The 17,385-nt window shown below is 51.2% G+C and overlaps 36 non-coding genes across 36 annotated transcripts; 10 read left to right on the top strand and 26 right to left on the bottom strand.

Annotated features, from left to right (window-relative positions):
• Positions 1–313: 313 nt before the first annotated feature.
• Positions 314–386, bottom strand: trnav-aac (transfer RNA valine (anticodon AAC)). The gene has a single exon. It is a non-coding gene; the product is annotated as a tRNA-Val (tRNA).
• A 418-nt stretch (positions 387–804) lies between these two features.
• trnad-guc (transfer RNA aspartic acid (anticodon GUC)) lies at positions 805–876 on the top strand. Its single transcript has one exon. It is a non-coding gene; the product is annotated as a tRNA-Asp (tRNA).
• Positions 877–1,191: 315 nt separating this feature from the next.
• trnav-cac (transfer RNA valine (anticodon CAC)) lies at positions 1,192–1,264 on the bottom strand. The gene has a single exon. It is a non-coding gene; the product is annotated as a tRNA-Val (tRNA).
• A 382-nt stretch (positions 1,265–1,646) lies between these two features.
• trnav-aac (transfer RNA valine (anticodon AAC)) lies at positions 1,647–1,719 on the bottom strand. Its single transcript has one exon. It is a non-coding gene; the product is annotated as a tRNA-Val (tRNA).
• A 424-nt stretch (positions 1,720–2,143) lies between these two features.
• Positions 2,144–2,215, top strand: trnad-guc (transfer RNA aspartic acid (anticodon GUC)). Its single transcript has one exon. It is a non-coding gene; the product is annotated as a tRNA-Asp (tRNA).
• Positions 2,216–2,529: 314 nt separating this feature from the next.
• Positions 2,530–2,602, bottom strand: trnav-cac (transfer RNA valine (anticodon CAC)). The gene has a single exon. It is a non-coding gene; the product is annotated as a tRNA-Val (tRNA).
• A 382-nt stretch (positions 2,603–2,984) lies between these two features.
• Positions 2,985–3,057, bottom strand: trnav-aac (transfer RNA valine (anticodon AAC)). The gene has a single exon. It is a non-coding gene; the product is annotated as a tRNA-Val (tRNA).
• A 424-nt stretch (positions 3,058–3,481) lies between these two features.
• Positions 3,482–3,553, top strand: trnad-guc (transfer RNA aspartic acid (anticodon GUC)). Its single transcript has one exon. It is a non-coding gene; the product is annotated as a tRNA-Asp (tRNA).
• Positions 3,554–3,868: 315 nt separating this feature from the next.
• Positions 3,869–3,941, bottom strand: trnav-cac (transfer RNA valine (anticodon CAC)). The gene has a single exon. It is a non-coding gene; the product is annotated as a tRNA-Val (tRNA).
• A 382-nt stretch (positions 3,942–4,323) lies between these two features.
• On the bottom strand, positions 4,324–4,396 carry trnav-aac (transfer RNA valine (anticodon AAC)). The gene has a single exon. It is a non-coding gene; the product is annotated as a tRNA-Val (tRNA).
• An 810-nt stretch (positions 4,397–5,206) lies between these two features.
• trnav-cac (transfer RNA valine (anticodon CAC)) lies at positions 5,207–5,279 on the bottom strand. Its single transcript has one exon. It is a non-coding gene; the product is annotated as a tRNA-Val (tRNA).
• A 382-nt stretch (positions 5,280–5,661) lies between these two features.
• trnav-aac (transfer RNA valine (anticodon AAC)) lies at positions 5,662–5,734 on the bottom strand. The gene has a single exon. It is a non-coding gene; the product is annotated as a tRNA-Val (tRNA).
• Positions 5,735–6,158: 424 nt separating this feature from the next.
• On the top strand, positions 6,159–6,230 carry trnad-guc (transfer RNA aspartic acid (anticodon GUC)). The gene has a single exon. It is a non-coding gene; the product is annotated as a tRNA-Asp (tRNA).
• A 315-nt stretch (positions 6,231–6,545) lies between these two features.
• On the bottom strand, positions 6,546–6,618 carry trnav-cac (transfer RNA valine (anticodon CAC)). The gene has a single exon. It is a non-coding gene; the product is annotated as a tRNA-Val (tRNA).
• Positions 6,619–7,000: 382 nt separating this feature from the next.
• trnav-aac (transfer RNA valine (anticodon AAC)) lies at positions 7,001–7,073 on the bottom strand. Its single transcript has one exon. It is a non-coding gene; the product is annotated as a tRNA-Val (tRNA).
• A 424-nt stretch (positions 7,074–7,497) lies between these two features.
• Positions 7,498–7,569, top strand: trnad-guc (transfer RNA aspartic acid (anticodon GUC)). Its single transcript has one exon. It is a non-coding gene; the product is annotated as a tRNA-Asp (tRNA).
• A 315-nt stretch (positions 7,570–7,884) lies between these two features.
• On the bottom strand, positions 7,885–7,957 carry trnav-cac (transfer RNA valine (anticodon CAC)). Its single transcript has one exon. It is a non-coding gene; the product is annotated as a tRNA-Val (tRNA).
• Positions 7,958–8,339: 382 nt separating this feature from the next.
• trnav-aac (transfer RNA valine (anticodon AAC)) lies at positions 8,340–8,412 on the bottom strand. Its single transcript has one exon. It is a non-coding gene; the product is annotated as a tRNA-Val (tRNA).
• A 424-nt stretch (positions 8,413–8,836) lies between these two features.
• On the top strand, positions 8,837–8,908 carry trnad-guc (transfer RNA aspartic acid (anticodon GUC)). The gene has a single exon. It is a non-coding gene; the product is annotated as a tRNA-Asp (tRNA).
• Positions 8,909–9,223: 315 nt separating this feature from the next.
• Positions 9,224–9,296, bottom strand: trnav-cac (transfer RNA valine (anticodon CAC)). The gene has a single exon. It is a non-coding gene; the product is annotated as a tRNA-Val (tRNA).
• A 382-nt stretch (positions 9,297–9,678) lies between these two features.
• trnav-aac (transfer RNA valine (anticodon AAC)) lies at positions 9,679–9,751 on the bottom strand. The gene has a single exon. It is a non-coding gene; the product is annotated as a tRNA-Val (tRNA).
• A 424-nt stretch (positions 9,752–10,175) lies between these two features.
• Positions 10,176–10,247, top strand: trnad-guc (transfer RNA aspartic acid (anticodon GUC)). Its single transcript has one exon. It is a non-coding gene; the product is annotated as a tRNA-Asp (tRNA).
• Positions 10,248–10,562: 315 nt separating this feature from the next.
• Positions 10,563–10,635, bottom strand: trnav-cac (transfer RNA valine (anticodon CAC)). The gene has a single exon. It is a non-coding gene; the product is annotated as a tRNA-Val (tRNA).
• A 382-nt stretch (positions 10,636–11,017) lies between these two features.
• On the bottom strand, positions 11,018–11,090 carry trnav-aac (transfer RNA valine (anticodon AAC)). The gene has a single exon. It is a non-coding gene; the product is annotated as a tRNA-Val (tRNA).
• An 811-nt stretch (positions 11,091–11,901) lies between these two features.
• trnav-cac (transfer RNA valine (anticodon CAC)) lies at positions 11,902–11,974 on the bottom strand. Its single transcript has one exon. It is a non-coding gene; the product is annotated as a tRNA-Val (tRNA).
• Positions 11,975–12,356: 382 nt separating this feature from the next.
• On the bottom strand, positions 12,357–12,429 carry trnav-aac (transfer RNA valine (anticodon AAC)). Its single transcript has one exon. It is a non-coding gene; the product is annotated as a tRNA-Val (tRNA).
• A 424-nt stretch (positions 12,430–12,853) lies between these two features.
• trnad-guc (transfer RNA aspartic acid (anticodon GUC)) lies at positions 12,854–12,925 on the top strand. Its single transcript has one exon. It is a non-coding gene; the product is annotated as a tRNA-Asp (tRNA).
• Positions 12,926–13,240: 315 nt separating this feature from the next.
• On the bottom strand, positions 13,241–13,313 carry trnav-cac (transfer RNA valine (anticodon CAC)). Its single transcript has one exon. It is a non-coding gene; the product is annotated as a tRNA-Val (tRNA).
• A 382-nt stretch (positions 13,314–13,695) lies between these two features.
• On the bottom strand, positions 13,696–13,768 carry trnav-aac (transfer RNA valine (anticodon AAC)). The gene has a single exon. It is a non-coding gene; the product is annotated as a tRNA-Val (tRNA).
• An 811-nt stretch (positions 13,769–14,579) lies between these two features.
• Positions 14,580–14,652, bottom strand: trnav-cac (transfer RNA valine (anticodon CAC)). The gene has a single exon. It is a non-coding gene; the product is annotated as a tRNA-Val (tRNA).
• A 382-nt stretch (positions 14,653–15,034) lies between these two features.
• Positions 15,035–15,107, bottom strand: trnav-aac (transfer RNA valine (anticodon AAC)). Its single transcript has one exon. It is a non-coding gene; the product is annotated as a tRNA-Val (tRNA).
• Positions 15,108–15,531: 424 nt separating this feature from the next.
• Positions 15,532–15,603, top strand: trnad-guc (transfer RNA aspartic acid (anticodon GUC)). Its single transcript has one exon. It is a non-coding gene; the product is annotated as a tRNA-Asp (tRNA).
• A 315-nt stretch (positions 15,604–15,918) lies between these two features.
• On the bottom strand, positions 15,919–15,991 carry trnav-cac (transfer RNA valine (anticodon CAC)). Its single transcript has one exon. It is a non-coding gene; the product is annotated as a tRNA-Val (tRNA).
• A 382-nt stretch (positions 15,992–16,373) lies between these two features.
• Positions 16,374–16,446, bottom strand: trnav-aac (transfer RNA valine (anticodon AAC)). Its single transcript has one exon. It is a non-coding gene; the product is annotated as a tRNA-Val (tRNA).
• A 424-nt stretch (positions 16,447–16,870) lies between these two features.
• On the top strand, positions 16,871–16,942 carry trnad-guc (transfer RNA aspartic acid (anticodon GUC)). The gene has a single exon. It is a non-coding gene; the product is annotated as a tRNA-Asp (tRNA).
• Positions 16,943–17,257: 315 nt separating this feature from the next.
• trnav-cac (transfer RNA valine (anticodon CAC)) lies at positions 17,258–17,330 on the bottom strand. The gene has a single exon. It is a non-coding gene; the product is annotated as a tRNA-Val (tRNA).
• Positions 17,331–17,385: the final 55 nt, after the last annotated feature.

Genomic DNA, 17,385 nt, shown 5'->3' with positions numbered 1-17,385 from the left:
TGTTCGCCAAGAGAGACAAAAGCAATACAGCAGCATAGCTCATGCTCACCTCATACCTGCACCTGACAAGCAGACGAGTCAAGAAAATGGCTTTAGCAGGAAATGCGCCACATATTTGCTAGGTGAAGAGAAACAGAAACAGTAGGTGAAAGCGTGAAAACAATTGTGTGAGTGAAGTCGCTAGTTGACACGTACCGCCTTTGTTATCCAGGTCTCTTCAATTGTGTGCACAACGCTTCACTTTGTGCAGTAGTCTAAGAATGTCACCAAGTACCGTTTCATTTTAATCGTCAGACTAAAGAGCAACCAAACGTGTTTCCGCCCAGTTTCGAGCTGGGGACCTTTCGCGTGTTAGGCGAACGTGATAACCACTACACTACGGAAACTGACGCCAGAAAGGCTTTCACGCTTGCTGCAATTCATCCGCTTGCTAAACTCCAAAGGTTTGGAATGCGGGATGATGAGTTAATTTTTGACATGGAGAGATGGGATGAGAAATTTTGGACTGGATTCAGCCACAGCTGCTGTGTCCTGGATTTGAGTGACAGTATGTTGTGGAGGCACATAAGCCATGAATGGACGGTCCTGCCACCCTTTGTCCTCACCCTCGACAGCTCAGGCTTGACATGCAAGTCCTGCTCTTGCCAGCTGCAGAAATTCCCTGAAAACTCTTCCATTGCGGGTTACATCAGCGAGGGGACGGAGGCTGAGCAAATGCTGACCTGCGCCTACCTGTAAATTCCCTGCCAATGCTGCAACAGTTCCCCCCACGCGACTCGCATGCCAAGAACCGCACTGCGCAAGTCCTCGTTAGTATAGTGGACAGTATCTCCGCCTGTCACGCGGAAGACCGGGGTTCGATTCCCCGACGGGGAGATTGACCTTTTCTGCCAGCCGCCCATTACTCACCTGGAAAGACGGGAGTAAGAGGGCAGCATCGAGCGTCTTCCTTCTGTCCAAGGGAAGGCTAGACTAACCTAAACAAGCAGAAAAGAAAGTGGCACAAATACGCCAGGTATTTGCTCGCTACAGCCAAACCAAAGCTCGGGAACTCGGAAGTTGCCGTTCACCGTCTTCGTCGTCAACTTCTTTTCCACGGTGTACACGGTGCTACAGCTTGTGCGGTTTTCTGAGATAATGTCACCGAGTGCCTTTTCACCTCGAGACCCAAAAAAAGATGCGAGACACGCTTGTTTCCGCCCAGTTTCGAACTGGGGACCTTTCGCGTGTGAGGCGAACGTGATGACCACTACACTACGGAAACAGACAGCTGGCTGGAGACGGGCGTGTGATCCGCCGAGGGGGAGGTTAGCGCGTTCATCCGCCTGTTACTTGTTCGCCAAGAGAGACAAAAGCAATACAGCAGCATAGCTCATGCTCACCTCATACCTGCACCTGACAAGCAGACGAGTCAAGAAAATGGCTTTAGCAGGAAATGCGCCACATATTTGCTAGGTGAAGAGAAACAGAAACAGTAGGTGAAAGCGTGAAAACAATTGTGTGAGTGAAGTCGCTAGTTGACACGTACCGCCTTTGTTATCCAGGTCTCTTCAATTGTGTGCACAACGCTTCACTTTGTGCAGTAGTCTAAGAATGTCACCAAGTACCGTTTCATTTTAATCGTCAGACTAAAGAGCAACCAAATGTGTTTCCGCCCAGTTTCGAGCTGGGGACCTTTCGCGTGTTAGGCGAACGTGATAACCACTACACTACGGAAACTGACGCCAGAAAGGCTTTCACGCTCACGCTTGCCGCAATTCATCCGCGTGCTAAACTCCAAAGGTTTGGAATGCGGGATGATGAGTTAATTTTTGACATGGACAGATGGGATGAGAAATTTTGGACTGGATTCAGCCACAGCTGCTGTGTCCTGGATTTGAGTGACAGTATGTTGTGGAGGCACATAAGCCATGAATGGACGGTCCTGCCACCCTTTGTCCTCACCCTCGACAGCTCAGGCTTGACATGCAAGTCCTGCTCTTGCCAGCTGCAGAAATTCCCTGAAAACTCTTCCATTGCGGGTTACATCAGCGAGGGGACGGAGGCTGAGCAAATGCTGACCTGCGCCTACCTGTAAATTCCCTGCCAATGCTGCAACAGTTCCCCCCACGCGACTCGCATGCCAAGAACCGCACTGCGCAAGTCCTCGTTAGTATAGTGGACAGTATCTCCGCCTGTCACGCGGAAGACCGGGGTTCGATTCCCCGACGGGGAGATTGACCTTTTCTGCCAGCCGCCCATTACTCGCCTGGAAAGACGGGAGTAAGAGGGCAGCATCGAGCGTCTTCCTTCTGTCCAAGGGAAGGCTAGACTAACCAAACAAGCAGAAAAGAAAGTGGCACAAATACGCCAGGTATTTGCTCGCTACAGCCAAACCAAAGCTCGGGAACTCGGAAGTTGCCGTTCACCGTCTTCGTCGTCAACTTCTTTTCCACAGTGTACACGGTGCTACAGCTTGTGCGGTTTTCTGAGATAATGTCACCGAGTGCCTTTTCACCTCGAGACCCAAAAAAAGATGCGAGACACGCTTGTTTCCGCCCAGTTTCGAACTGGGGACCTTTCGCGTGTGAGGCGAACGTGATGACCACTACACTACGGAAACAGACAGCTGGCTGGAGACGGGCGTGCGATCCGCCGAGGGGGAGGTTAGCACGTTCATCCGCCTGTTACTTGTTCGCCAAGAGAGACAAAAGCAATACAGCAGCATAGCTCATGCTCACCTCATACCTGCACCTGACAAGCAGACGAGTCAAGAAAATGGCTTTAGCAGGAAATGCGCCACATATTTGCTAGGTGAAGAGAAACAGAAACAGTAGGTGAAAGCGTGAAAACAATTGTGTGAGTGAAGTCGCTAGTTGACACGTACCGCCTTTGTTATCCAGGTCTCTTCAATTGTGTGCACAACGCTTCACTTTGTGCAGTAGTCTAAGAATGTCACCAAGTACCGTTTCATTTTAATCGTCAGACTAAAGAGCAACCAAACGTGTTTCCGCCCAGTTTCGAGCTGGGGACCTTTCGCGTGTTAGGCAAACGTGATAACCACTACACTACGGAAACTGACGCCAGAAAGGCTTTCACGCTCACGCTTGCCGCAATTCATCCGCTTGCTAAACTCCAAAGGTTTGGAATGCGGGATGATGAGTTAATTTTTGACATGGAGAGATGGGATGAGAAACTTTGGACTGGATTCAGCCACAGCTGCTGTGTCCTGGATTTGAGTGACAGTATGTTGTGGAGGCACATAAGCCATGAATGGACGGTCCTGCCACCCTTTGTCCTCACCCTCGACAGCTCAGGCTTGACATGCAAGTCCTGCTCTTGCCAGCTGCAGAAATTCCCTGAAAACTCTTCCATTGCGGGTTACATCAGCGAGGGGACGGAGGCTGAGCAAATGCTGACCTGCGCCTACCTGTAAATTCCCTGCCAATGCTGCAACAGTTCCCCCCACGCGACTCGCATGCCAAGAACCGCACTGCGCAAGTCCTCGTTAGTATAGTGGACAGTATCTCCGCCTGTCACGCGGAAGACCGGGGTTCGATTCCCCGACGGGGAGATTGACCTTTTCTGCCAGCCGCCCATTACTCGCCTGGAAAGACGGGAGTAAGAGGGCAGCATGGAGCGTCTTCCTTCTGTCCAAGGGAAGGCTAGACTAACCTAAACAAGCAGAAAAGAAAGTGGCACAAATACGCCAGGTATTTGCTCGCTACAGCCAAACCAAAGCTCGGGAACTCGGAAGTTGCCGTTCACCGTCTTCGTCGTCAACTTCTTTTCCACGGTGTACACGGTGCTACAGCTTGTGCGGTTTTCTGAGATAATGTCACCGAGTGCCTTTTCACCTCGAGACCCAAAAAAAGATGCGAGACACGCTTGTTTCCGCCCAGTTTCGAACTGGGGACCTTTCGCGTGTGAGGCGAACGTGATGACCACTACACTACGGAAACAGACAGCTGGCTGGAGACGGGCGTGCGATCCGCCGAGGGGGAGGTTAGCGCGTTCATCCGCCTGTTACTTGTTCGCCAAGAGAGACAAAAGCAATACAGCAGCATAGCTCATGCTCACCTCATACCTGCACCTGACAAGCAGACGAGTCAAGAAAATGGCTTTAGCAGGAAATGCGCCACATATTTGCTAGGTGAAGAGAAACAGAAACAGTAGGTGAAAGCGTGAAAACAATTGTGTGAGTGAAGTCGCTAGTTGACACGTACCGCCTTTGTTATCCAGGTCTCTTCAATTGTGTGCACAACGCTTCACTTTGTGCAGTAGTCTAAGAATGTCACCAAGTACCGTTTCATTTTAATCGTCAGACTAAAGAGCAACCAAACGTGTTTCCGCCCAGTTTCGAGCTGGGGACCTTTCGCGTGTTAGGCGAACGTGATAACCACTACACTACGGAAACTGACGCCAGAAAGGCTTTCACGCTCACACTTGCCGCAATTCATCCGCTTGCTAAACTCCAAAGGTTTGGAATGCGGGATGATGAGTTAATTTTTGACATGGAGAGATGGGATGAGAAATTTTGGACTGGATTCAGCCACAGCTGCTGTGTCCTGGATTTTAGTGACAGTATGTTGTGGAGGCACATAAGCCATGAATGGACGGTCCTGCCACCCTTTGTCCTCACCCTCGACAGCTCAGGCTTGACATGCAAGTCCTGCTCTTGCCAGCTGCAGAAATTCCCTGAAAACTCTTCCATTGCGGGTTACATCAGCGAGGGGACGGAGGCTGAGCAAATGCTGACCTGCGCCTACCTGTAAATTCCCTGCCAATGCTGTAACAGTTCCCCCCACGCGACTCGCATGCCAAGAACCGCACTGCGCAAGTCCTCGTTAGTATAGTGGACAGTATCTCCGCCTGTCACGCGGAAGACCGGGGTTCGGTTCCCCGACGGGGAGATTGACCTTTTCTGCCAGCCGCCCATTACTCGCCTGGAAAGACGGGAGTAAGAGGGCAGCATCGAGCGTCTTCCTTCTGTCCAAGGGAAGGCTAGACTAACCAAACAAGCAGAAAAGAAAGTGGCACAAATACGCCAGGTATTTGCTCGCTACAGCCAAACCAAAGCTCGGGAACTCGGAAGTTGCCGTTCACCGTCTTCGTCGTCAACTTCTTTTCCACGGTGTACACGGTGCTACAGCTTGTGCGGTTTTCTGAGATAATGTCACCGAGTGCCTTTTCACCTCGAGACCCAAAAAAAGATGCGAGACACGCTTGTTTCCGCCCAGTTTCGAACTGGGGACCTTTCGCGTGTGAGGCGAACGTGATGACCACTACACTACGGAAACAGACAGCTGGCTGGAGACGGGCGTGCGATCCGCCGAGGGGGAGGTTAGCACGTTCATCCGCCTGTTACTTGTTCGCCAAGAGAGACAAAAGCAATACAGCAGCATAGCTCATGCTCACCTCATACCTGCACCTGACAAGCAGACGAGTCAAGAAAATGGCTTTAGCAGGAAATGCGCCACATATTTGCTAGGTGAAGAGAAACAGAAACAGTAGGTGAAAGCGTGAAAACAATTGTGTGAGTGAAGTCGCTAGTTGACACGTACCGCCTTTGTTATCCAGGTCTCTTCAATTGTGTGCACAACGCTTCACTTTGTGCAGTAGTCTAAGAATGTCACCAAGTACCGTTTCATTTTAATCGTCAGACTAAAGAGCAACCAAACGTGTTTCCGCCCAGTTTCGAGCTGGGGACCTTTCGCATGTTAGGCGAACGTGATAACCACTACACTACGGAAACTGACGCCAGAAAGGCTTTCACGCTCACGCTTGCCGCAATTCATCCGCTTGCTAAACTCCAAAGGTTTGGAATGCGGGATGATGAGTTAATTTTTGACATGGAGAGATGGGATGAGAAATTGTGGACTGGATTCAGCCACAGCTGCTGTGTCCTGGATTTGAGTGACAGTATGTTGTGGAGGCACATAAGCCATGAATGGACGGTCCTGCCACCCTTTGTCCTCACCCTCGACAGCTCAGGCTTGACATGCAAGTCCTGCTCTTGCCAGCTGCAGAAATTCCCTGAAAACTCTTCCATTGCGGGTTACATCAGCGAGGGGACGGAGGCTGAGCAAATGCTGACCTGCGCCTACCTGTAAATTCCCTGCCAATGCTGCAACAGTTCCCCCCACGCGACTCGCATGCCAAGAACCGCACTGCGCAAGTCCTCGTTAGTATAGTGGACAGTATCTCCGCCTGTCACGCGGAAGACCGGGGTTCGATTCCCCGACGGGGAGATTGACCTTTTCTGCCAGCCGCCCATTACTCGCCTGGAAAGACGGGAGTAAGAGGGCAGCATCGAGCGTCTTCCTTCTGTCCAAGGGAAGGCTAGACTAACCTAAACAAGCAGAAAAGAAAGTGGCACAAATACGCCAGGTATTTGCTCGCTACAGCCAAACCAAAGCTCGGGAACTCGGAAGTTGCCGTTCACCGTCTTCGTCGTCAACTTCTTTTCCACGGTGTACACGGTGCTACAGCTTGTGCGGTTTTCTGAGATAATGTCACAGAGTGCCTTTTCACCTCGAGACCCAAAAAAAGATGCGAGACACGCTTGTTTCCGCCCAGTTTCGAACTGGGGACCTTTCGCGTGTGAGGCGAATGTGATGACCACTACACTACGGAAACAGACAGCTGGCTGGAGACGGGCGTGCGATCCGCCGAGGGGGAGGTTAGCGCGTTCATCCGCCTGTTACTTGTTCGCCAAGAGAGACAAAAGCAATACAGCAGCATAGCTCATGCTCACCTCATACCTGCACCTGACAAGCAGACGAGTCAAGAAAATGGCTTTAGCAGGAAATGCGCCACATATTTGCTAGGTGAAGAGAAACAGAAACAGTAGGTGAAAGCGTGAAAACAATTGTGTGAGTGAAGTCGCTAGTTGACACGTACCGCCTTTGTTATCCAGGTCTCTTCAATTGTGTGCACAACGCTTCACTTTGTGCAGTAGTCTAAGAATGTCACCAAGTACCGTTTCATTTTAATCGTCAGACTAAAGAGCAACCAAACGTGTTTCCGCCCAGTTTCGAGCTGGGGACCGTTCGCGTGTTAGGCGAACGTGATAACCACTACACTACGGAAACTGACGCCAGAAAGGCTTTCACGCTCACGCTTGCCGCAATTCATCCGCTTGCTAAACTCCAAAGGTTTGGAATGCGGGATGATGAGTTAATTTTTGACATGGAGAGATGGGATGAGAAATTTTGGACTGGATTCAGCCACAGCTGCTGTGTCCTGGATTTGAGTGACAGTATGTTGTGGAGGCACATAAGCCATGAATGGACGGTCCTGCCACCCTTTGTCCTCACCCTCGACAGCTCAGGCTTGACATGCAAGTCCTGCTCTTGCCAGCTGCAGAAATTCCCTGAAAACTCTTCCATTGCGGGTTACATCAGCGAGGGGACGGAGGCTGAGCAAATGCTGACCTGCGCCTACCTGTAAATTCCCTGCCAATGCTGCAACAGTTCCCCCCACGCGACTCGCATGCCAAGAACCGCACTGCGCAAGTCCTCGTTAGTATAGTGGACAGTATCTCCGCCTGTCACGCGGAAGACCGGGGTTCGATTCCCCGACGGGGAGATTGACCTTTTCTGCCAGCCGCCCATTACTCGCCTGGAAAGACGGGAGTAAGAGGGCAGCATCGAGCGTCTTCCTTCTGTCCAAGGGAAGGCTAGACTAACCTAAACAAGCAGAAAAGAAAGTGGCACAAATACGCCAGGTATTTGCTCGCTACAGCCAAACCAAAGCTCGGGAACTCGGAAGTTGCCGTTCACCGTCTTCGTCGTCAACTTCTTTTCCACGGTGTACACGGTGCTACAGCTTGTGCGGTTTTCTGAGATAATGTCACCGAGTGCCTTTTCATCTCGAGACCCAAAAAAAGATGCGAGACACGCTTGTTTCCGCCCAGTTTCGAACTGGGGACCTTTCGCGTGTGAGGCGAACGTGATGACCACTACACTACGGAAACAGACAGCTGGCTGGAGACGGGCGTGCGATCCGCCGAGGGGGAGGTTAGCGCGTTCATCCGCCTGTTACTTGTTCGCCAAGAGAGACAAAAGCAATACAGCAGCATAGCTCATGCTCACCTCATACCTGCACCTGACAAGCAGACGAGTCAAGAAAATGGCTTTAGCAGGAAATGCGCCACATATTTGCTAGGTGAAGAGAAACAGAAACAGTAAGTGAAAGCGTGAAAACAATTGTGTGAGTGAAGTCGCTAGTTGACACGTACCGCCTTTGTTATCCAGGTCTCTTCAATTGTGTGCACAACGCTTCACTTTGTGCAGTAGTCTAAGAATGTCACCAAGTACCGTTTCATTTTAATCGTCAGACTAAAGAGCAACCAAATGTGTTTCCGCCCAGTTTCGAGCTGGGGACCTTTCGCGTGTTAGGCGAACGTGATAACCACTACACTACGGAAACTGACGCCAGAAAGGCTTTCACGCTCACGCTTGCCGCAATTCATCCGCTTGCTAAACTCCAAAGGTTTGGAATGCGGGATGATGAGTTAATTTTTGACATGGACAGATGGGATGAGAAATTTTGGACTGGATTCAGCCACAGCTGCTGTGTCCTGGATTTGAGTGACAGTATGTTGTGGAGGCACATAAGCCATGAATGGACGGTCCTGCCACCCTTTGTCCTCACCCTCGACAGCTCAGGCTTGACATGCAAGTCCTGCTCTTGCCAGCTGCAGAAATTCCCTGAAAACTCTTCCATTGCGGGTTACATCAGCGAGGGGACGGAGGCTGAGCAAATGCTGACCTGCGCCTACCTGTAAATTCCCTGCCAATGCTGCAACAGTTCCCCCCACGCGACTCGCATGCCAAGAACCGCACTGCGCAAGTCCTCGTTAGTATAGTGGACAGTATCTCCGCCTGTCACGCGGAAGACCGGGGTTCGATTCCCCGACGGGGAGATTGACCTTTTCTGCCAGCCGCCCATTACTCGCCTGGAAAGACGGGAGTAAGAGGGCAGCATCGAGCGTCTTCCTTCTGTCCAAGGGAAGGCTAGACTAACCTAAACAAGCAGAAAAGAAAGTGGCACAAATACGCCAGGTATTTGCTCGCTACAGCCAAACCAAAGCTCGGGAACTCGCAAGTTGCCGTTCACCGTCTTCGTCGTCAACTTCTTTTCCACGGTGTACACGGTGCTACAGCTTGTGCGGTTTTCTGAGATAATGTCACCGAGTGCCTTTTCACCTCGAGACCCAAAAAAAGATGCGAGACACGCTTGTTTCCGCCCAGTTTCGAACTGGGGACCTTTCGCGTGTGAGGCGAACGTGATGACCACTACACTACGGAAACAGACAGCTGGCTGGAGACGGGCGTGCGATCCGCCGAGGGGGAGGTTAGCGCGTTCATCCGCCTGTTACTTGTTCGCCAAGAGAGACAAAAGCAATACAGCAGCATAGCTCATGCTCACCTCATACCTGCACCTGACAAGCAGACGAGTCAAGAAAATGGCTTTAGCAGGAAATGCGCCACATATTTGCTAGGTGAAGAGAAACAGAAACAGTAGGTGAAAGCGTGAAAACAATTGTGTGAGTGAAGTCGCTAGTTGACACGTACCGCCTTTGTTATCCAGGTCTCTTCAATTGTGTGCACAACGCTTCACTTTGTGCAGTAGTCTAAGAATGTCACCAAGTACCGTTTCATTTTAATCGTCAGACTAAAGAGCAACCAAATGTGTTTCCGCCCAGTTTCGAGCTGGGGACCTTTCGCGTGTTAGGCGAACGTGATAACCACTACACTACGGAAACTGACGCCAGAATGGCTTTCACGCTCACGCTTGCCGCAATTCATCCGCTTGCTAAACTCCAAAGGTTTGGAATGCGGGATGATGAGTTAATTTTTGACATGGACAGATGGGATGAGAAATTTTGGACTGGATTCAGCCACAGCTGCTGTGTCCTGGATTTGAGTGACAGTATGTTGTGGAGGCACATAAGCCATGAATGGACGGTCCTGCCACCCTTTGTCCTCACCCTCGACAGCTCAGGCTTGACATGCAAGTCCTGCTCTTGCCAGCTGCAGAAATTCCCTGAAAACTCTTCCATTGCGGGTTACATCAGCGAGGGGACGGAGGCTGAGCAAATGCTGACCTGCGCCTACCTGTAAATTCCCTGCCAATGCTGCAACAGTTCCCCCCACGCGACTCGCATGCCAAGAACCGCACTGCGCAAGTCCTCGTTAGTATAGTGGACAGTATCTCCGCCTGTCACGCGGAAGACCGGGGTTCGATTCCCCGACGGGGAGATTGACCTTTTCTGCCAGCCGCCCATTACTCGCCTGGAAAGACGGGAGTAAGAGGGCAGCATCGAGCGTCTTCCTTCTGTCCAAGGGAAGGCTAGACTAACCTAAACAAGCAGAAAAGAAAGTGGCACAAATACGCCAGGTATTTGCTCGCTACAGCCAAACCAAAGCTCGGGAACTCGGAAGTTGCCGTTCACCGTCTTCGTCGTCAACTTCTTTTCCACGGTGTACACGGTGCTACAGCTTGTGCGGTTTTCTGAGATAATGTCACCGAGTACCTTTTCATCTCGAGACCCCAAAAAAGATGCGAGACACGCTTGTTTCCGCCCAGTTTCGAACTGGGGACCTTTCGCGTGTGAGGCGAACGTGATGACCACTACACTACGGAAACAGACAGCTGGCTGGAGACGGGCGTGCGATCCGCCGAGGGGGAGGTTAGCGCGTTCATCCGCCTGTTACTTGTTCGCCAAGAGAGACAAAAGCAATACAGCAGCATAGCTCATGCTCACCTCATACCTGCACCTGACAAGCAGACGAGTCAAGAAAATGGCTTTAGCAGGAAATGCGCCACATATTTGCTAGGTGAAGAGAAACAGAAACAGTAGGTGAAAGCGTGAAAACAATTGTGTGAGTGAAGTCGCTAGTTGACACGTACCGCCTTTGTTATCCAGGTCTCTTCAATTGTGTGCACAACGCTTCACTTTGTGCAGTAGTCTAAGAATGTCACCAAGTACCGTTTCATTTTAATCGTCAGACTAAAGAGCAACCAAATGTGTTTCCACCCAGTTTCGAGCTGGGGACCTTTCGCGTGTTAGGCGAACGTGATAACCACTACACTACGGAAACTGACGCCAGAATGGCTTTCACGCTCACGCTTGCCGCAATTCATCCGCTTGCTAAACTCCAAAGGTTTGGAATGCGGAATGATGAGTTAATTTTTGACATGGACAGATGGGATGAGAAATTTTGGACTGGATTCAGCCACAGCTGCTGTGTCCTGGATTTGAGTGACAGTATGTTGTGGAGGCACATAAGCCATGAATGGACGGTCCTGCCACCCTTTGTCCTCACCCTCGACAGCTCAGGCTTGACATGCAAGTCCTGCTCTTGCCAGCTGCAGAAATTCCCTGAAAACTCTTCCATTGCGGGTTACATCAGCGAGGGGACGGAGGCTGAGCAAATGCTGACCTGCGCCTACCTGTAAATTCCCTGCCAATGCTGCAACAGTTCCCCCCACGCGACTCGCATGCCAAGAACCGCACTGCGCAAGTCCTCGTTAGTATAGTGGACAGTATCTCCGCCTGTCACGCGGAAGACCGGGGTTCGATTCCCAGACGGGGAGATTGACCTTTTCTGCCAGCCGCCCATTACTCGCCTGGAAAGACGGGAGTAAGAGGGCAGCATCGAGCGTCTTCCTTCTGTCCAAGGGAAGGCTAGACTAACCTAAACAAGCAGAAAAGAAAGTGGCACAAATACGCCAGGTATTTGCTCGCTACAGCCAAACCAAAGCTCGGGAACTCGCAAGTTGCCGTTCACCGTCTTCGTCGTCAACTTCTTTTCCACGGTGTACACGGTGCTACAGCTTGTGCGGTTTTCTGAGATAATGTCACCGAGTGCCTTTTCACCTCGAGACCCAAAAAAAGATGCGAGACACGCTTGTTTCCGCCCAGTTTCGAACTGGGGACCTTTCGCGTGTGAGGCGAACGTGATGACCACTACACTACGGAAACAGACAGCTGGCTGGAGACGGGCGTGCGATCCGCCGAGGGGGAGGTTAGCGCGTTCATCCGCCTGTTACTTGTTCGCCAAGAGAGACAAAAGCAATACAGCAGCATAGCTCATGCTCACCTCATACCTGCACCTGACAAGCAGACGAGTCAAGAAAATGGCTTTAGCAGGAAATGCGCCACATATTTGCTAGGTGAAGAGAAACAGAAACAGTAGGTGAAAGCGTGAAAACAATTGTGTGAGTGAAGTCGCTAGTTGACACGTACCGCCTTTGTTATCCAGGTCTCTTCAATTGTGTGCACAACGCTTCACTTTGTGCAGTAGTCTAAGAATGTCACCAAGTACCGTTTCATTTTAATCGTCAGACTAAAGAGCAACCAAATGTGTTTCCGCCCAGTTTCGAGCTGGGGACCTTTCGCGTGTTAGGCGAACGTGATAACCACTACACTACGGAAACTGACGCCAGAATGGCTTTCACGCTCACGCTTGCCGCAATTCATCCGCTTGCTAAACTCCAAAGGTTTGGAATGCGGGATGATGAGTTAATTTTTGACATGGACAGATGGGATGAGAAATTTTGGACTGGATTCAGCCACAGCTGCTGTGTCCTGGATTTGAGTGACAGTATGTTGTGGAGGCACATAAGCCATGAATGGACGGTCCTGCCACCCTTTGTCCTCACCCTCGACAGCTCAGGCTTGACATGCAAGTCCTGCTCTTGCCAGCTGCAGAAATTCCCTGAAAACTCTTCCATTGCGGGTTACATCAGCGAGGGGACGGAGGCTGAGCAAATGCTGACCTGCGCCTACCTGTAAATTCCCTGCCAATGCTGCAACAGTTCCCCCCACGCGACTCGCATGCCAAGAACCGCACTGCGCAAGTCCTCGTTAGTATAGTGGACAGTATCTCCGCCTGTCACGCGGAAGACCGGGGTTCGATTCCCCGACGGGGAGATTGACCTTTTCTGCCAGCCGCCCATTACTCGCCTGGAAAGACGGGAGTAAGAGGGCAGCATCGAGCGTCTTCCTTCTGTCCAAGGGAAGGCTAGACTAACCTAAACAAGCAGAAAAGAAAGTGGCACAAATACGCCAGGTATTTGCTCGCTACAGCCAAACCAAAGCTCGGGAACTCGGAAGTTGCCGTTCACCGTCTTCGTCGTCAACTTCTTTTCCACGGTGTACACGGTGCTACAGCTTGTGCGGTTTTCTGAGATAATGTCACCGAGTACCTTTTCATCTCGAGACCCCAAAAAAGATGCGAGACACGCTTGTTTCCGCCCAGTTTCGAACTGGGGACCTTTCGCGTGTGAGGCGAACGTGATGACCACTACACTACGGAAACAGACAGCTGGCTGGAGACGGGCGTGCGATCCGCCGAGGGGGAGGTTAGCGCGTTCATCCGCCTGTTACTTGTTCGCCAAGAGAGACAAAAGCAATACAGCAGCATAGCTCATGCTCACCTCATACCTGCACCTGACAAGCAGACGAGTCAAGAAAATGGCTTTAGCAGGAAATGCGCCACATATTTGCTAGGTGAAGAGAAACAGAAACAGTAGGTGAAAGCGTGAAAACAATTGTGTGAGTGAAGTCGCTAGTTGACACGTACCGCCTTTGTTATCCAGGTCTCTTCAATTGTGTGCACAACGCTTCACTTTGTGCAGTAGTCTAAGAATGTCACCAAGTACCGTTTCATTTTAATCGTCAGACTAAAGAGCAACCAAATGTGTTTCCACCCAGTTTCGAGCTGGGGACCTTTCGCGTGTTAGGCGAACGTGATAACCACTACACTACGGAAACTGACGCCAGAATGGCTTTCACGCTCACGCTTGCCGCAATTCATCCGCTTGCTAAACTCCAAAGGTTTGGAATGCGGAATGATGAGTTAATTTTTGACATGGACAGATGGGATGAGAAATTTTGGACTGGATTCAGCCACAGCTGCTGTGTCCTGGATTTGAGTGACAGTATGTTGTGGAGGCACATAAGCCATGAATGGACGGTCCTGCCACCCTTTGTCCTCACCCTCGACAGCTCAGGCTTGACATGCAAGTCCTGCTCTTGCCAGCTGCAGAAATTCCCTGAAAACTCTTCCATTGCGGGTTACATCAGCGAGGGGACGGAGGCTGAGCAAATGCTGACCTGCGCCTACCTGTAAATTCCCTGCCAATGCTGCAACAGTTCCCCCCACGCGACTCGCATGCCAAGAACCGCACTGCGCAAGTCCTCGTTAGTATAGTGGACAGTATCTCCGCCTGTCACGCGGAAGACAGGGGTTCGATTCCCCGACGGGGAGATTGACCTTTTCTGCCAGCCGCCCATTACTCGCCTGGAAAGACGGGAGTAAGAGGGCAGCATCGAGCGTCTTCCTTCTGTCCAAGGGAAGGCTAGACTAACCTAAACAAGCAGAAAAGAAAGTGGCACAAATACGCCAGGTATTTGCTCGCTACAGCCAAACCAAAGCTCGGGAACTCGCAAGTTGCCGTTCACCGTCTTCGTCGTCAACTTCTTTTCCACGGTGTACACGGTGCTACAGCTTGTGCGGTTTTCTGAGATAATGTCACCGAGTGCCTTTTCACCTCGAGACCCAAAAAAAGATGCGAGACACGCTTGTTTCCGCCCAGTTTCGAACTGGGGACCTTTCGCGTGTGAGGCGAACGTGATGACCACTACACTACGGAAACAGACAGCTGGCTGGAGACGGGCGTGCGATCCGCCGAGGGGGAGGTTAGCGCGTTCATCCGCCTGTTACTTGTTCGCCAAGAGAGACAAAAGCAATACAGCAGCATAGCTCATGCTCACCTCATACCTGCACCTGACAAGCAGACGAGTCAAGAAAATGGCTTTAGCAGGAAATGCGCCACATATTTGCTAGGTGAAGAGAAACAGAAACAGTAGGTGAAAGCGTGAAAACAATTGTGTGAGTGAAGTCGCTAGTTGACACGTACCGCCTTTGTTATCCAGGTCTCTTCAATTGTGTGCACAACGCTTCACTTTGTGCAGTAGTCTAAGAATGTCACCAAGTACCGTTTCATTTTAATCGTCAGACTAAAGAGCAACCAAATGTGTTTCCGCCCAGTTTCGAGCTGGGGACCTTTCGCGTGTTAGGCGAACGTGATAACCACTACACTACGGAAACTGACGCCAGAATGGCTTTCACGCTCACGCTTGCCGCAATTCATCCGCTTGCTAAACTCCAAAGGTTTGGAATGCGGGATGATGAGTTAATTTTTGACATGGACAGATGGGATGAGAAATTTTGGACTGGATTCAGCCACAGCTGCTGTGTCCTGGATTTGAGTGACAGTATGTTGTGGAGGCACATAAGCCATGAATGGACGGTCCTGCCACCCTTTGTCCTCACCCTCGACAGCTCAGGCTTGACATGCAAGTCCTGCTCTTGCCAGCTGCAGAAATTCCCTGAAAACTCTTCCATTGCGGGTTACATCAGCGAGGGGACGGAGGCTGAGCAAATGCTGACCTGCGCCTACCTGTAAATTCCCTGCCAATGCTGCAACAGTTCCCCCCACGCGACTCGCATGCCAAGAACCGCACTGCGCAAGTCCTCGTTAGTATAGTGGACAGTATCTCCGCCTGTCACGCGGAAGACCGGGGTTCGATTCCCCGACGGGGAGATTGACCTTTTCTGCCAGCCGCCCATTACTCGCCTGGAAAGACGGGAGTAAGAGGGCAGCATCGAGCGTCTTCCTTCTGTCCAAGGGAAGGCTAGACTAACCTAAACAAGCAGAAAAGAAAGTGGCACAAATACGCCAGGTATTTGCTCGCTACAGCCAAACCAAAGCTCGGGAACTCGGAAGTTGCCGTTCACCGTCTTCGTCGTCAACTTCTTTTCCACGGTGTACACGGTGCTACAGCTTGTGCGGTTTTCTGAGATAATGTCACCGAGTACCTTTTCATCTCGAGACCCCAAAAAAGATGCGAGACACGCTTGTTTCCGCCCAGTTTCGAACTGGGGACCTTTCGCGTGTGAGGCGAACGTGATGACCACTACACTACGGAAACAGACAGCTGGCTGGAGACGGGCGTGCGATCCGCCGAGGGGGAGGTTAGCGCGTTCATCCGCCTGTTACTTGTTCGCCAAGAGAGACAAAAGCAATACAGCAGCATAGCTCATGCTCACCTCATACCTGCACCTGACAAGCAGACGAGTCAAGAAAATGGCTTTAGCAGGAAATGCGCCACATATTTGCTAGGTGAAGAGAAACAGAAACAGTAGGTGAAAGCGTGAAAACAATTGTGTGAGTGAAGTCGCTAGTTGACACGTACCGCCTTTGTTATCCAGGTCTCTTCAATTGTGTGCACAACGCTTCACTTTGTGCAGTAGTCTAAGAATGTCACCAAGTACCGTTTCATTTTAATCGTCAGACTAAAGAGCAACCAAATGTGTTTCCACCCAGTTTCGAGCTGGGGACCTTTCGCGTGTTAGGCGAACGTGATAACCACTACACTACGGAAACTGACGCCAGAATGGCTTTCACGCTCACGCTTGCCGCAATTCATCCGCTTGCTAAACTCCAAAGGTTTGGAATGCGGAATGATGAGTTAATTTTTGACATGGACAGATGGGATGAGAAATTTTGGACTGGATTCAGCCACAGCTGCTGTGTCCTGGATTTGAGTGACAGTATGTTGTGGAGGCACATAAGCCATGAATGGACGGTCCTGCCACCCTTTGTCCTCACCCTCGACAGCTCAGGCTTGACATGCAAGTCCTGCTCTTGCCAGCTGCAGAAATTCCCTGAAAACTCTTCCATTGCGGGTTACATCAGCGAGGGGACGGAGGCTGAGCAAATGCTGACCTGCGCCTACCTGTAAATTCCCTGCCAATGCTGCAACAGTTCCCCCCACGCGACTCGCATGCCAAGAACCGCACTGCGCAAGTCCTCGTTAGTATAGTGGACAGTATCTCCGCCTGTCACGCGGAAGACCGGGGTTCGATTCCCCGACGGGGAGATTGACCTTTTCTGCCAGCCGCCCATTACTCGCCTGGAAAGACGGGAGTAAGAGGGCAGCATCGAGCGTCTTCCTTCTGTCCAAGGGAAGGCTAGACTAACCTAAACAAGCAGAAAAGAAAGTGGCACAAATACGCCAGGTATTTGCTCGCTACAGCCAAACCAAAGCTCGGGAACTCGCAAGTTGCCGTTCACCGTCTTCGTCGTCAACTTCTTTTCCACGGTGTACACGGTGCTACAGCTTGTGCGGTTTTCTGAGATAATGTCACCGAGTACCTTTTCATCTCGAGACCCCAAAAAAGATGCGAGACACGCTTGTTTCCGCCCAGTTTCGAACTGGGGACCTTTCGCGTGTGAGGCGAACGTGATGACCACTACACTACGGAAACAGACAGCTGGCTGGAGACGGGCGTGCGATCCGCCGAGGGGGAGGTTAGCGCGTTC

The sequence above is a fragment of the Pempheris klunzingeri genome, chromosome 2 (genome assembly GCF_042242105.1).
Source record: "Pempheris klunzingeri isolate RE-2024b chromosome 2, fPemKlu1.hap1, whole genome shotgun sequence".
Classification (NCBI taxonomy): domain Eukaryota; kingdom Metazoa; phylum Chordata; class Actinopteri; order Acropomatiformes; family Pempheridae; genus Pempheris; species Pempheris klunzingeri.
This window is presented reverse-complemented; position numbering and strand designations above follow the sequence as displayed.